This window comes from Takifugu flavidus, chromosome 1 (assembly GCF_003711565.1).
Source record: "Takifugu flavidus isolate HTHZ2018 chromosome 1, ASM371156v2, whole genome shotgun sequence".
Classification (NCBI taxonomy): Eukaryota; Metazoa; Chordata; class Actinopteri; order Tetraodontiformes; family Tetraodontidae; genus Takifugu; species Takifugu flavidus.
In genome coordinates this window covers 22,769,203-22,782,640 of record NC_079520.1, presented here as the reverse complement: position 1 = coordinate 22,782,640, position 13,438 = coordinate 22,769,203, and positions in this window count along the sequence as shown.

Below are 13,438 nucleotides of genomic sequence, written 5' to 3'. Positions count from 1 at the left end.
TTCATTTTATTAACTGCTACATTATGCTGCAGCGCAATGTCACCATTAGCGATTAAGGTCAGTTGCTATGTTTTAATAAGAGAAGGCACATTTAAACTGTCCACTGTTTTATCTGTGGTGAAAGAAAAGAACAAGCAATGACAAAAAGAAGCAAAGAGCAGAAGGAGGCAAGGGGGAGGTAGAAAAGGAACCACTGTCAGTGAGACAGTAAGAGTCAATGAGGATGCAATAACCCAGACTGAACCAAAGATCTTTGATAACGTTTATAAAAAACTTAGCAGGGAAAGTGATAAGAACAGCCTTGTGTTTCAACCAGCTCCTGCTGTGTCTTAATTGCCTGAGGAAACATCTGTGGCTATAATTAATGATACTTCACCGGGATAAAGACATGGGGACTTGAATCACTGTAGCTCTACTTTTAAGTGTTCACAGGCTACACACTGAATAATGAAGAGCGCCCTGGTCTCTCAGGGTGTGCTGCCCTGCCTTGTCTTTCTCTTTTCCTGTAAACATCCCCATACCTTCCACAGGCTATGTACAGAAGTACATCCTGTGTGCACGTGTAAAATTATAAGCTTTAATGCAATATTAAAGATGGTTCTTGTCTTTACTTGTGCATGTTTTGAAGTTTTACACACTGTTTTGGACAGTGGTGGACATAGTAGGGCAAGCAAGGGGACAGTATCCTTTAAACCATCTTGTTCTTCTTTTGACTTTCTGGGATTGCCACAGCAAATCTTCCTTTCATCTTCCCCATCATTTGCATACTCTTCTCTAACTTCAACTAATTTCATGTCCTAACTATACCCATATATTTAATGTCAGGTCTTCCTCCAGGTTACCCCTAGATATCCTGCAGGGCTGTAGACAATGTTGTTGCTCTGGACAAAATATACTGTTAAACAGAATATTGGGCTCAGTGGAATCTCGCCTGCTATCCTGGTGCAGCCCAAACAATCTGAGATTCAGTGCTTCAATAATAGATTTTAGACTGACTGCAACCCCACCTGCCCACATTCTCCCTCCCCAATCTTCCTAGTGGAAGCATTCAGCTTCTGTTCAACCATCAAGCGATTGCTGAACATCATCATAGTCCTCATGGTCCCCCCTGTAATGTTGCACATTATGCACAGGTTTCACCTAGTCATAGATCTTGGCTTTAATTTTATATTAATAGCTTGGTATTTGGATGGTTGATTAAATAAAGCTTAGTTTAGATATCTGTAGTTTTGTGTAAAGTCTGCCTTATTTACTTCAGCAAATTCATTGTAATGTGAACATTACTTGCCAATAAAGCTCTTATTTAATGATTTAGGTTTTCTACCTGACATTTCCAACTTCTGCATCCTGCTACCAATACACTCACAATCCCTCCTGTGGATGTGTCAACCGTCTGTCTGGCCACTCTGGCTTTACCTCCAAAACATCTAACATGTGTGTCCCTCTGATATACCGTACTCTGTCTTAAGACTATTTATCCTTGTTTCCCCCAAAGACAACCTCAACAATTTCATCTCTGCCACCTCCAGCTTTTCCTCCACTCCACTGGTCCAACCACTGCTGCGTACACCATTACTGTCACTCCTGCCACTTTTCTCTACCAGTGATGCTTCTTCAACTCTGCTCTCTGCCGTTTACCTGTCATTAAATGCCTCTGTGGCAGCATGGAGTTCATGCGCTGCCGATCACCTTAATTGTTCGGGCAGTTGCAGCTGTGGCGTTCCCCTTAAAAGGAGACTGTGCTGCACTGGCTGCTCTTGTTGTCGAGCTTTTGGGTGCCACACCACAGTTTACTTGGTCCTCCTCATTTGATTGCTGTGCGGTCGGGCTGTGCTATCCCATGCGCACCTGGGTCTGCTGTCATCAGAGCTGGGGAGCCGTGGGTGTCTTTGGTTCGTCGGCTGTTTGGCCCTGCTAGCGGGAACGCTGTGGTGGCTCGGTGTGCGTCTCCATTTTAGAGATTTCTTTCCCTTACCTGACGGTACGTAGCGGCTGCTTTTAGCCTCACCATATGGGAACTTGTCAGCAACTTAAAATTGCTTTCTCTCTTAACAGAAATTGTTACAGGTGCCGGCTCTAGTGCGCTTTCCTCCCGTTGCTGTTGGCCGGCTGCTGTTTTGCCCTCCGCATCGCGTTTATCGCGTATGCTCCCGACTGTCACTCCTGTCTACCTCTGCGAGGTATCATCGTGTGGGGTCCAATCTAAAGTGCGAGTGTGTGAGTGAACTGCGCCTCTAGGAGGATTAGGATTGCCTTTATTTTGGTTTAATGTTTTGTTGCGGGGGTTATTTTGCATGTTTATTTGGGGTTGATTTGTGATTATTGTTTGTGTGGGTTATTTTGCATGTTTATTTGGATTTGATTAATTGTGTTATTTGTGTGCTGTGTGGGTTATTTTTGTATGTTTATTTGGGTTCTATTATTGTGTATGTTTTCTGTTATTTTCTAAGTGGTGCCGATCCTACCCTTTGGGGTGCAGGTGTTTTAAAGATAATTGATAAATCTTGAATATGAATTTAATATCTGCACGTTGAGTGTGTGTGTGTGTGTGAGAGTATTTTAGCAATTGTTAGCGGATATCCGGAAATAAAGGTATTAATTTTGCACATTGGACCAGTCTCTTATTCTCATTAGAAAACACTTGTGCGGCCTTGATGATAATTCTCCAGGTGGAATTCCTGGGGTGGCGTTGTCGACTTAGAAAGGAGATATACCGAGCCCCGTCTGGGCCCCGCCACACCTCCACTTTATCTGTAATTCCTGAACAATTTCACTGTTTTACCCTGGTCCCCTCTCATTCACATGCATGTATTCAGTCTTACTTTGGATAACCTTCTTACTGCTCCTTTCCAGGACATACCTCCACTTTTCTAGGCTCTCCTTCCCCTGCATCCTGGTCTCCACACAAATCACAATATCTGAAAACATGGAAGTCCAAGGAGCAAGAAGGGACTCAGGGCTGACCACTGATGCGATCCCACCTCCATGTTGAACTCCTCTGTTACACCTGAAGCACACCTTACTACTGTCATACAACTGTTAGACATGACCTAAACCACTGTAAAATACTTCTGTGCCACCCCTGACTTACATTCAGAGTGCCACGGTTCCTGCCGTAGCACCCGGCTACATGATTTGTCAATCTCAATACAAATATTGCATCCATAATAATTAACCTTAAATGGATCCCCACTCTGATATCAGATGCCCTTTTAGTTGCTCAACCTTATCAACTACCTTGTAGGGTTGCAGAAGACGTCTGGCAAAAAATTATTTATACAAAGCAATTATACAGAACAAAACGACGTTATTTACCTTTGCTTTAATACATCAGAAATTTTAGTAGCTAGTCTCGCTCCTTATACATCAAAGCTGTAAGGAGTGTTGACTATAATTGCCTTTCATTTACTAATCAGGGGTGTCAGTGTGTGTCCTCTTAGTGTTTATTAGACAGCCTATCAGCAGAATGTTTGTCTGGCTTTCTCTGCCAACCAATTAGGGAATACTCATGATTGTAGCGCATCCCCATCCCGTCTTCTCTGTTCTCCCTTTCTTTTAACACCCTTTTTTATCCCCCAGTGTGCTGTCAAATATCCAATTTTATGGTATAACAGTTAGACAGGCAATTAAATGAGGATTTGACCAATTAAGAGGATAAGGATAAGGTTTGTTCTGAAATGTCAGGCGGCACTGCTGTAACCTTTTGACATGGGATAAGAGACTTGAAGTAACTAACATGTATTTGGTCCAGTTCCTCAGATATGCTACATTTCACCTTTTGTGTCAGTGCCTTGTGAAGCACATATGGTGCTATGAAGATGATTAAAAATAAAATAAAAATGACCTCAGCACTCAATCAATCATCACTGATTGTGGGATTGTAGCCAATCTCTTGACTTTGGACAAAAGGCTGAGTAAAATATTACCCAATCTTAATTAAATAGATGAAGACACTGTACTGCTGTATGGTGAATACACATCAAACAGAGGGAGTAGCAGACTAGAGAGGAGGGAGCACTATTGAACACAACAGTAGTAACTAATGTGAGCACACATCTGAGTCAGGAGTGATCTTGCTTTTTGGTAGACACCTACCTACCATACTGCCATGGACTATTTATGAAATAGTGCAGGACAGGTGCATTTTTATTTAAAGTAATTTAGTGGGTGGTGGTAATTTATCAGATGGAATTTTCTCCAATAATGTACTAAATACGTATATTCATATATATATAAGTGCACAAAAGTCCCTCCAGCCCAGTAGCTGCAGCAGATTTTTCTATCTTTAAATGACCCTTCAGAAGGTAGAGTTTAATTAATGTTTATTTTATTCAGATTTTTGATTAATATGATGCTTCCTTCTGGATCAATTATCCTCCAGATCCATGATGAAGACGTCAGCTGCAATACTCGTGCTTGCTGTACGGCTTAGTACAGCAAAAGCGGAGCTGGCAAAAGGTAAATGTAAATTCAATGTCTCTTAAGAGAAAATATTTTTGGGAGTGACGGAAGCATTTCCAGAGAGATGATCATGTAATTACATAGTTATGCGCGTACTTTGAAATATCTTCATCATAAATAAAGATGGGAAAATAATTCATCAGCCTGTTCTTGCAACTGGATGAGAGACACGCTAACATAGCCTGATACTAATGTGTTGAACAGTGATGGAAAGATAAACAGATAAAACCTCAGCAGGTCAGGGAATAAACAATCATACACACACATGCCTCTGTGGTCTATTAACATTCCCCAGTCTGCAGGTTTCATTGCACACCTGCCTTTTAACGTGTGATTACTTGTCTCCCTGAGCAGTGTGGCACACACAGCAGCATTGCTGTCCTCATACATAATAAACACTTTAGTCCAAAGTGTGGATAGCCACTGCATAAATATTTGATATGCATATTTATATTCATACAGGTTTGCAATAGGCCATGTTAATGAATGTGCTGTACGGAGGGAGGCAATTTTTGTTTCATTCCACAAGATCGCAGTGGACTATTGTAGTTAAGCCAACCAAAATGACATAACTAATTTAGAAATGTACATTATGTAATTATAACACAAGAAAATTTGAATCAATCCCAACAGCAGGAAAGCAAAATCTCAGGTATTATTGTACTCACATTTAAAATGGCTAAGGAGCCATGAATCTACCATGTGTTGTGGTTAAAGTTAGGGATTATTGTTTGATTGTTTTGTGTTGATGGAGATGTCTTTCATAATTCCATGAAATATATGATGGGCTGGGTTGTATTCTTATGCTCACCTGTTCAGTGGGACAAACAGAGACGTGGGAGACATGGGGGGACACAATGATTACTTCAAGGATTACTTCAAAGTTTATGCATTTTATTAAGAATGGCAAATTATTGATGCAGCATGATGCTGAAATGTTAGTCCCAGCATGTGTTACTTCCAGTGTGGACTATTGTAATTCATTATTAATAGGGTAATAACTAGCCAGAGTTTTGACACAAATTGAAAAAAGAGATCACATAACTACTGTAGTGGCTTCTATGGCTGCCCATTAACTCTAGAATAATTTTTAAAATTCTTCTGACCTACAAGGTCATCAGAGGACTAGCTCAATCCTACCTAAAAGAGCTAATGACACCTACATGTACATGACTCTCCTCTCCTCTTCAAGGTTTCTTCCTTTTAAAGGGGAGTTTTTCCTTACCACTGTGGCTTGTTGGAGGTCAGGCCCTGGGATTCTGTAAAAATTGTGATTGTGACAGATTAATATAAATAAAGATTGATTGATTGATATTCATTTTTGGGTGGATCAACAGTTAAGTCATTTCAGAGAGTGTGTGCCTGTCTCAGTTAGCTACAACACCTAAATACATGATGAAAAGCAAACATATTCATTCGGTCTGTTGATTAAGTTGCAATTTTTATTTCCGCACAAAGTTCTCCAACCGACTCTTACATGGCCTCCCTGACAGCTCCTTACAAGTCTGGTTCTACCATGTCACATGATTTCATTTTTGATTTCTTTAAGAAAAGCGGAAGGTAGTCAAAAAACTCCTCGTTGGCAAGGCCCCGGGGGTGGATGAGATCCGGCCGGAGTTCCTTAAGGCTCTGGATGTTGTAGGGCTGTCGTGGTTGACTCGATTCTGCAACATTGCGTGGACATTGGGGGCGGTGCCGCTGGATTGGCAGACCGGGGTGGTAGTCCCTCTTTTTAAGAAGGGGGACCGGAGGGTGTGTTTCAACTATAGGGGGATCACACCCCTCAGCCTCCCTGGTAAGGTCTATTCAGGGGTACTGGAAAGGAGGGTCCACCAGATAGTCGAACCTCGGATTCAGGAGGAGCAATGTGGTTTTTGTCCTGGGCGTGGAACACTGGACCAGCTCTACACCCTCGGCAGGGTCTTCGAGGGTGCATGGAAGTTTGCCCAACCAGTCCACATGTGTTTTGTGGACTTGGAGAAGGCATTCGACCGTGTCCCTTGGGGGGTCCTGTGGGGGGTCCTCCGAGAGTATGAGATGTCGGGCCCCCTGATACAGGCCGGCCGCTCCCTGTACAATCGGTGTCCAAGTTTGGTCCGCATTGCTGGCAGTCGAACTCGTTTCCAGTGAGGGTTGGTCTCCGCAGGGGGCTGCCCTTTGTCACCGATTCTGTTTATAATTTTTATGGACAGAATTTCTAGGTGCAGTCATGGTGTTGAGGGGGTCCAGTTTGGTGACCTAAGGATCGGGTCTCTGCTCTTTGCAGATGATGTGGTCTTGTTGGCGTCATCGGCCCGTAACCTCCAACGATCACTGGATCGGTTCGCTGCCGCATGTGAAGCGGCTGGGATGAAAATCAGCACCTCCAAATCCAAGGCCATGGTTCTCAACCAGAAAAAGGTGGAGTGCCTTCTCCGGGTCAAGGAGGAGATCCTGCCCCAAGTGGAGGAGTTAAAATACCTTGGGGTCTTGTTCACGAGTAAGGGAAGAATGGAACAGGAGATCGACAGGCGGAGCGGTGCGGCGTCCGCAGTAATGTGGACTCTGCACTGGTCCGTAGTGATGAAGAGAGAGAGGAGCCAAAAGGCGAAGCTCTGGATTTACTGGTCGACCTTCGTTCCTACCCTCACCTATGGTCATGAGCTTTGGGTAATGACCAAAAGAACAAGATCACTGGTACAAGCGGCCAAAATGAGCTTCCTCCGTAGGGTGGCTGGGCTCTTCTTTAGAGATAGGGTGAGAAGCTCTGCCATCTGGGAGGAGCTCGGAGTAAAGCCGCTGCTCCCCCATGTTGAGAGGAGCCAGATGAGGTGGCTTGGGCATCTAGTTAGGATGCTCCATGGACGCCTCCCTGGTGAGGTGGTCAGGGCTTGTCCTTCCGGTAGGAGGCCCCCGGGAAGGACACGTTGGAGAGACTATGTCTCTCGACTGGTCTGGGAACACATGGGGATCCCCCCGGATGAGCTGGAAGAAGTAGCTGGGGAGAGGGAAGTCTGGACCCAGATAAGCGGTATAAGATGGATGGATGGATGGATTAATAAAAGCGATGCTTTGTCTCAAAAACAGAGTAATTATAGATTATCTTTGTTTATCAGTCAAACAGCAGTGGTTGATTGCTTAATTAGCAAATATATTAATGACAAGTCTGGTGTGTCTTTCTGTACAAATAAAGTATAAGTTTATTAGGTTATTTCATGATAGAAATTATACCCTACCATTTATTTATTTATTATTAGCATCCCCCCAACTAAAGACCAAATGTAAAAGATGGACAGATGCTGATAAAATCATAACCTCCATAGTGAAGCTAATCACTTGAACTAAAAGCATCATGTTCAGAATGTCATAAACAAGAGAGCAATTAACAGTGCAGCAAATCTGTCTCAGTCTGATCTGAATGCATTCTGAATAGAACCCTGACACAATGTCATATCAACAGCATTTCTCCTGAAGCTTTAGACTTGGGGAAGAAAATGCCTGGGTGAACTTTTCTGGGTCACAAAGATTAAATTAAAGCCGTGTAATAAACTGCAGATGTTGTTTTACCATTTTTTTTTTTAAGGAAACATTTGCAAGAACTGTATACACGTCAGGTTTGCCAGAATTCCACAAGTCTGGGTTTGAAAGCAGACAGAGAGCTAGGAAACAGTTCATAAAACGCAGAAGGAAGGTGAAATTCTGAAGAATCTGATAAATCTGTTAGACTACTGGGCTCCCGCCACAATCACAATCTCTGGTCTGTTTTAAAATACAGCGCACGAAATACGCAGTGCATCTTGAGTGCTTTAAAAATAAATAAATAAATAATGAGACACCTCATTGTACAACTCACTAAATTGAAATAGAGGGTTAAATTTTGCACATCTCAGGGGGAATTCGAAATCCAAGGCCTTTGCCGAATGCATTATTGATATGGCAATGGCTTCTGGGTAAAAAAGATTGTCTTTTAGGAGCAGCATCAGCACTATACACCCCGCTTTCTAAGCATCTACAGGTAGTTCTAACATGTTAATGCAAGAGTGCAGTCACCCATTAGATTGGTTGCAGTAATTAAAAAAAAATAAAACCCAAACCAACCTACATTCATGATATAAAAGACATATATTGTTGGGAAAAACCCAGTAAATTTAAAATTCCACCCTCGCAATTATTAATTATTGATTGTGGGCTATGCATAGCGGAGTGTGAATATTTAGTTTTCAGCAACATTTAATGTGCTTTCAAGGAGCTCATTTAAATGACTGCTGTTAAAGCCTTTGTTTCCTGCAGTGATTTGTTATACATTTACTTTTTTCTTTCTCCATTGTTTCTCCACTATGAGAATGGCCTCTCCCACCTTTTCTCTGCTGGAACATTGCAACATCAAGTGCGTCATGGTGAAACACATCAGTAAAACATTAAGAATATTCTCTCACTGCTTACTACTGGATCCCCAGGCCTTTCTCAAATACATGATTTTTTATTTTTTAAAACTGCAACAACAACATGGTTTGGTTGATATCTATATAACGCCTGTCTAACTATGGCAGTTGTTTACAACTTGGAACATGCTGAGAGCTATAATACAACTGATTTTTTGGCATTGCTCATATCTTTTCAGTCACTGGCCCCCCCTCCAAAATTCCATCAAATATCCTGCTGACAGATGTTGTTGTCAATCTGAAAACATAATACTTCACGTCACTGTGGGGTGGCACTTTTCTTGGTAGAAATTGCTTGTTTTTGTCAGAATCCTCTCTAAAACATGTCAGCAGCAGTGTAACACAGGAAAAATATATCATTTGCATAGGAAGGGAAACCGTTAACTTTTATATTTTCTACTGAATGAATCTCAGCTATTTTCCAAACTCTTAATGAAACTTTGTCAAAGTTTTTAATCATTTCTCCTTGGCTGAGAAGGCACAAACTTAACAGTTTGGAGAGGCAGTCTAATTATGTTCACAACCTGTAGCTACAACCTGAAAATGAGTTAAGCAGCAAAAGATATCAAATGTCTATTAAATGTGGATCTGACACATGAAAATAATAATACCATTGCCTATAGAAATGGCAAAAGTGTGTGTGGAATAAAGGGCTGATCAGCACTGAATTCCCATGATGGTTTATGTACAATTTGCCGCCACCACTCAGAACACGCACACAACCCAGAGAGCTTGTAGCAACCAGCCTGAAAACCACACGCCATGGTAGCTACTGCATATGGAATTTTAATGTGATTATGTCATCTGATAAGGTTCACTCAGAAGACAGGAATGATCTGCAGGCATAAACTATGCTGTCATAGAAAAAACAGAATATTTGTAAAGTTAAGAAGTTTTAAAAAAAGAAATCTGACATTTTTCAAATTCTGCGTGGATCCCAAAATGCAGAGACAAGATTTCAGTGCAAAATCCAAAGGTCTTTCTTTAACTAACAAAAACATGAAAACAAACTGTTCAGTAATTCGTTTAGAGGGATGAACTGAAAACGAAAAATGGGAAAAGCAATCTGGATCTCGAGAAAAGACAGCTGGGCAGGTTGGAGTCTAGAGTGTAACTTGCACGTTGAAAATGGGACCATCTGGCAATTAGGTAAGTTTAAATAACTGAAGCCGAGTAGTTTGTAAAGCAGCAACAGGTGTCTGTTTGATTAATCTCTACACCCTCCTTAGCCCTTCACCGAAAGAAATGCAGAAAGAAGGAAAGACCAAAACACGACAATTTGATTCAGTAGCCAATTAAAAAATGTATAAGTGCACAAAATTTTGCACATGAAAACTGAAAACCTTAGGCAACGATAATTAGAATTGTCTCTCAAGGTGGGAACGAAATAGTATTAATAGCAGTAAAAGTATATTCTTCTTCTCAGGATATATCTTTAAAAAGTGTGCAGCATTTGGAAAAAATGTGCTTATTTCTGTTGCTTCTCTGAGTCTTTGAGGTGGAATTTAGACTTTCTGGTTTGGACCGTCAGTGTGGATAACTGCTAGCTGTTGAAACCACAGCTGTAAATGTTAAAGACACCACACTCATGAATAAAACATGCAAATATGCAAGCAATTTAGTGAAGCACTCATCTCCTTAAAACACAGTCATTGTCTCACTTTCTGTTTGGATACATATAGCTCCTATTTGTGTTTAAGTATACAGTATAAAGGAATAAGAGCCAGCTAATGGCACTTTCTAATTAAAGCTTTGAGCTGTTGACTTTTTGGCAGTGCCTGCTTTCACAGATGAAAACACAGCTAAACATCACTGTGGGCTTTCTAAATTAACTTCTCTAGCAAAGAATGGTTGAATTTTTATTATTTTTTTCACCAGAATTTTGTGCACATTTATCCCAACAATTAGAGAGAAATGTACTCCAACATTTTTCTACACTGAAAAAGACACATTACTTTCTTTGTTCATTGTTGTAATCAATCTTTAGGCAATCAGGAATTGATTTAAGGTTTAAAAAGAGCACCACATCTTTGTCAAGTCATGTATAAACATTGTTAACCTAGGCAGGAGTTGGGTGGGTGGCTGGGTCAATTTGCACATTAGACATTTTGAGTTACTGGCTTTTATTCATTATGCCATGCTGGCCTATATGAAAGTTAAAAATATGTACATTCTATGTGCTCCTCTTTTAACAACATAAATATAACTATAAGAGTAAGCCCAAACCTTGGAAAAACAGATGATTGTTTTTTGTAGCTGTCAAATGTTTTGCAGTTATTTGTCCTAATTGCTGGTTGTGAGAAAACATGCCAGTTTGGATCACTTACCACTAACCCCTAAAATTGAAGGATGACTAACATAAAGGCTTACCTCTGGGGGATGATTTAATGCAAGGCCATTTATTATGCTGCTGCTGCTCTGCTAAAAACATAAAAAAACAACCAAAACAGAACAAACCCAAAACATAGACTGTAAAATAAAACCTCCCTAATTTCAGAACCAACATTTTAAATTGTACATCAAGTGAAGCAGACATATGTTAATACCCAGCTGGCTAGAGTGTTGAAAGATGCCCCCCCCCCCCCCCTCCACACACACACACACACACACACACACACACACACACAAATTCATTTTCAAACATACCTCAAAATGTGCAACTGGTAATTCTGGAGCTTCATGGAGGGTTTTTCCAGTTCACTGCTGTAACATAGACCATTTCACAGATCATCTCCGTCCTTCAAAACCAATCTGTACGTCATGTCGTATGCCCAAACACAGGGACAAAATGGTGGATTGAAAAAAAAGTTAGTGAGAATATTAGCATGAAACCTTGTGTCATACCCATCTTGTTCTGGGATATACAGAGATAAATATATGGTGCCACTAATCTGCACGTATCATGGATGGAGTTTTATGTCAAGAATAATGAACAACACTAAAGGTCACAATTCATTCATTGGCATGATCCATGGCTGAGAAAAGCCTTAAAGTCTGTTACAACTGAATGCAAATGAGATGCAAATAGGTGCCCTGACTACACAACTGCAGGTCCTTTATAGCATAGCAATCTACATTTGTGTGAAAGGATACATGAATGTTGTTTTGTATGTGCATGACAGTAGATGTGTTTTGGTCTGTTAATGGTCATCTTTGTGCCCATGTCTTTGCTGTCGTTCTACCAAAACAAACATCAGCATCTTAAGGTTTCCACCAACTATTACCAGAGGAAAATCACTTATACGCATGCCAGCCAAATCAGTGGTGCAGCTTCAAACAAGACGGGCTCTATTTTCCCACCCCTGCATCTTCCCTGATGTTGGCAGCTTAATCGTATCATCTTACAAGGTGTGCACTTTGCACCGCCTTAGCAAATAAGAAAGACAAACTATTGCAGTCTCTCGATCTGAATGACCCAAAGCAATTCATTAGATTAATTCACTGTGGGCAACAAATTGCTTGGAGAGTTATAAAACCCCTCAACAATCAACAATGTTGACTGGGGGAGCGTGGACCGCTGGGAAGGTTCATCCTGCTTAAACAAAAGCAAATATATACCTAAAGGGGTGATCAGGTCCAATCAGGGGTCACTGTGAAGCATGTTTACCATGGCTACATACTATAATCACACAATGACATTGTGAAATACTGAATCATTCAAACATTTCCAGAGCTTCTTAGATCCAAGCTCTCATTCCATTTCATACATAATGTGAACTTAGTTGGGAGGTTGCAATATGCACCACAAGAAGCCCTTTGTATGCAAATATGACATATGTCAAGTATTGAGAATCTTATTCCTGTCTTTAAGTTCCTGCTTGCAAGGAGCTTAAGGGGGAAAACTGATTTTCACTGAAAGGATCAGAAGACAGAGCATGTTGTTATTTGATTCTGTTTTTCAGCAAGTGTTGACAGCTTACAGAATTAGATCAGGTATGTTACTGGTGTTTGGTTTCCTTCATGATAGAGAGTTCTCCTCACTGAACATTCTCAAATAGCACAACCTATGGAATCTGACAAATCTATCACCTAGAAATTAATTTGTCCGCCTTTCATTTAATACCCATCTATCCATTTATTAACTGTTAACTGCCTGGAAATCTAACCAGGGTCACGGGGGTTGTTGGGGTCTATCCCATCAGTTAGCAATTTAGAGCCAGGACTGTAGCCCGTACAGGTCAATGACAGGGTGCACACCATTCACGCACAACAAAATGGGCAAAATGGAAATGTGAAATCTTGAATCAATATAATGTGTTTGTTTTTGGCCATGGGAGAAAACTGGAGAATGCCCACACATGCAAGTAGAGATCCTTGCTACGAGAGACTGTTCCAACCACTGTACCTCATTATACTTCAACAATGTGAACACTGTCGCTGTCAAGTTGCCTGTTTCAGTGAAATGCTAGAGGGACATTTTTAGTGGAATTGTTGACTGGTTCGCTAAGCAACTTCCTGAATCCATTCATTACTTATATTTATAAGCCAGTCACTTTGGATTTAATTACAGAGTCTCTGGTTAGCAAACAACACACAACTCAGCGCTCACAGAAAAA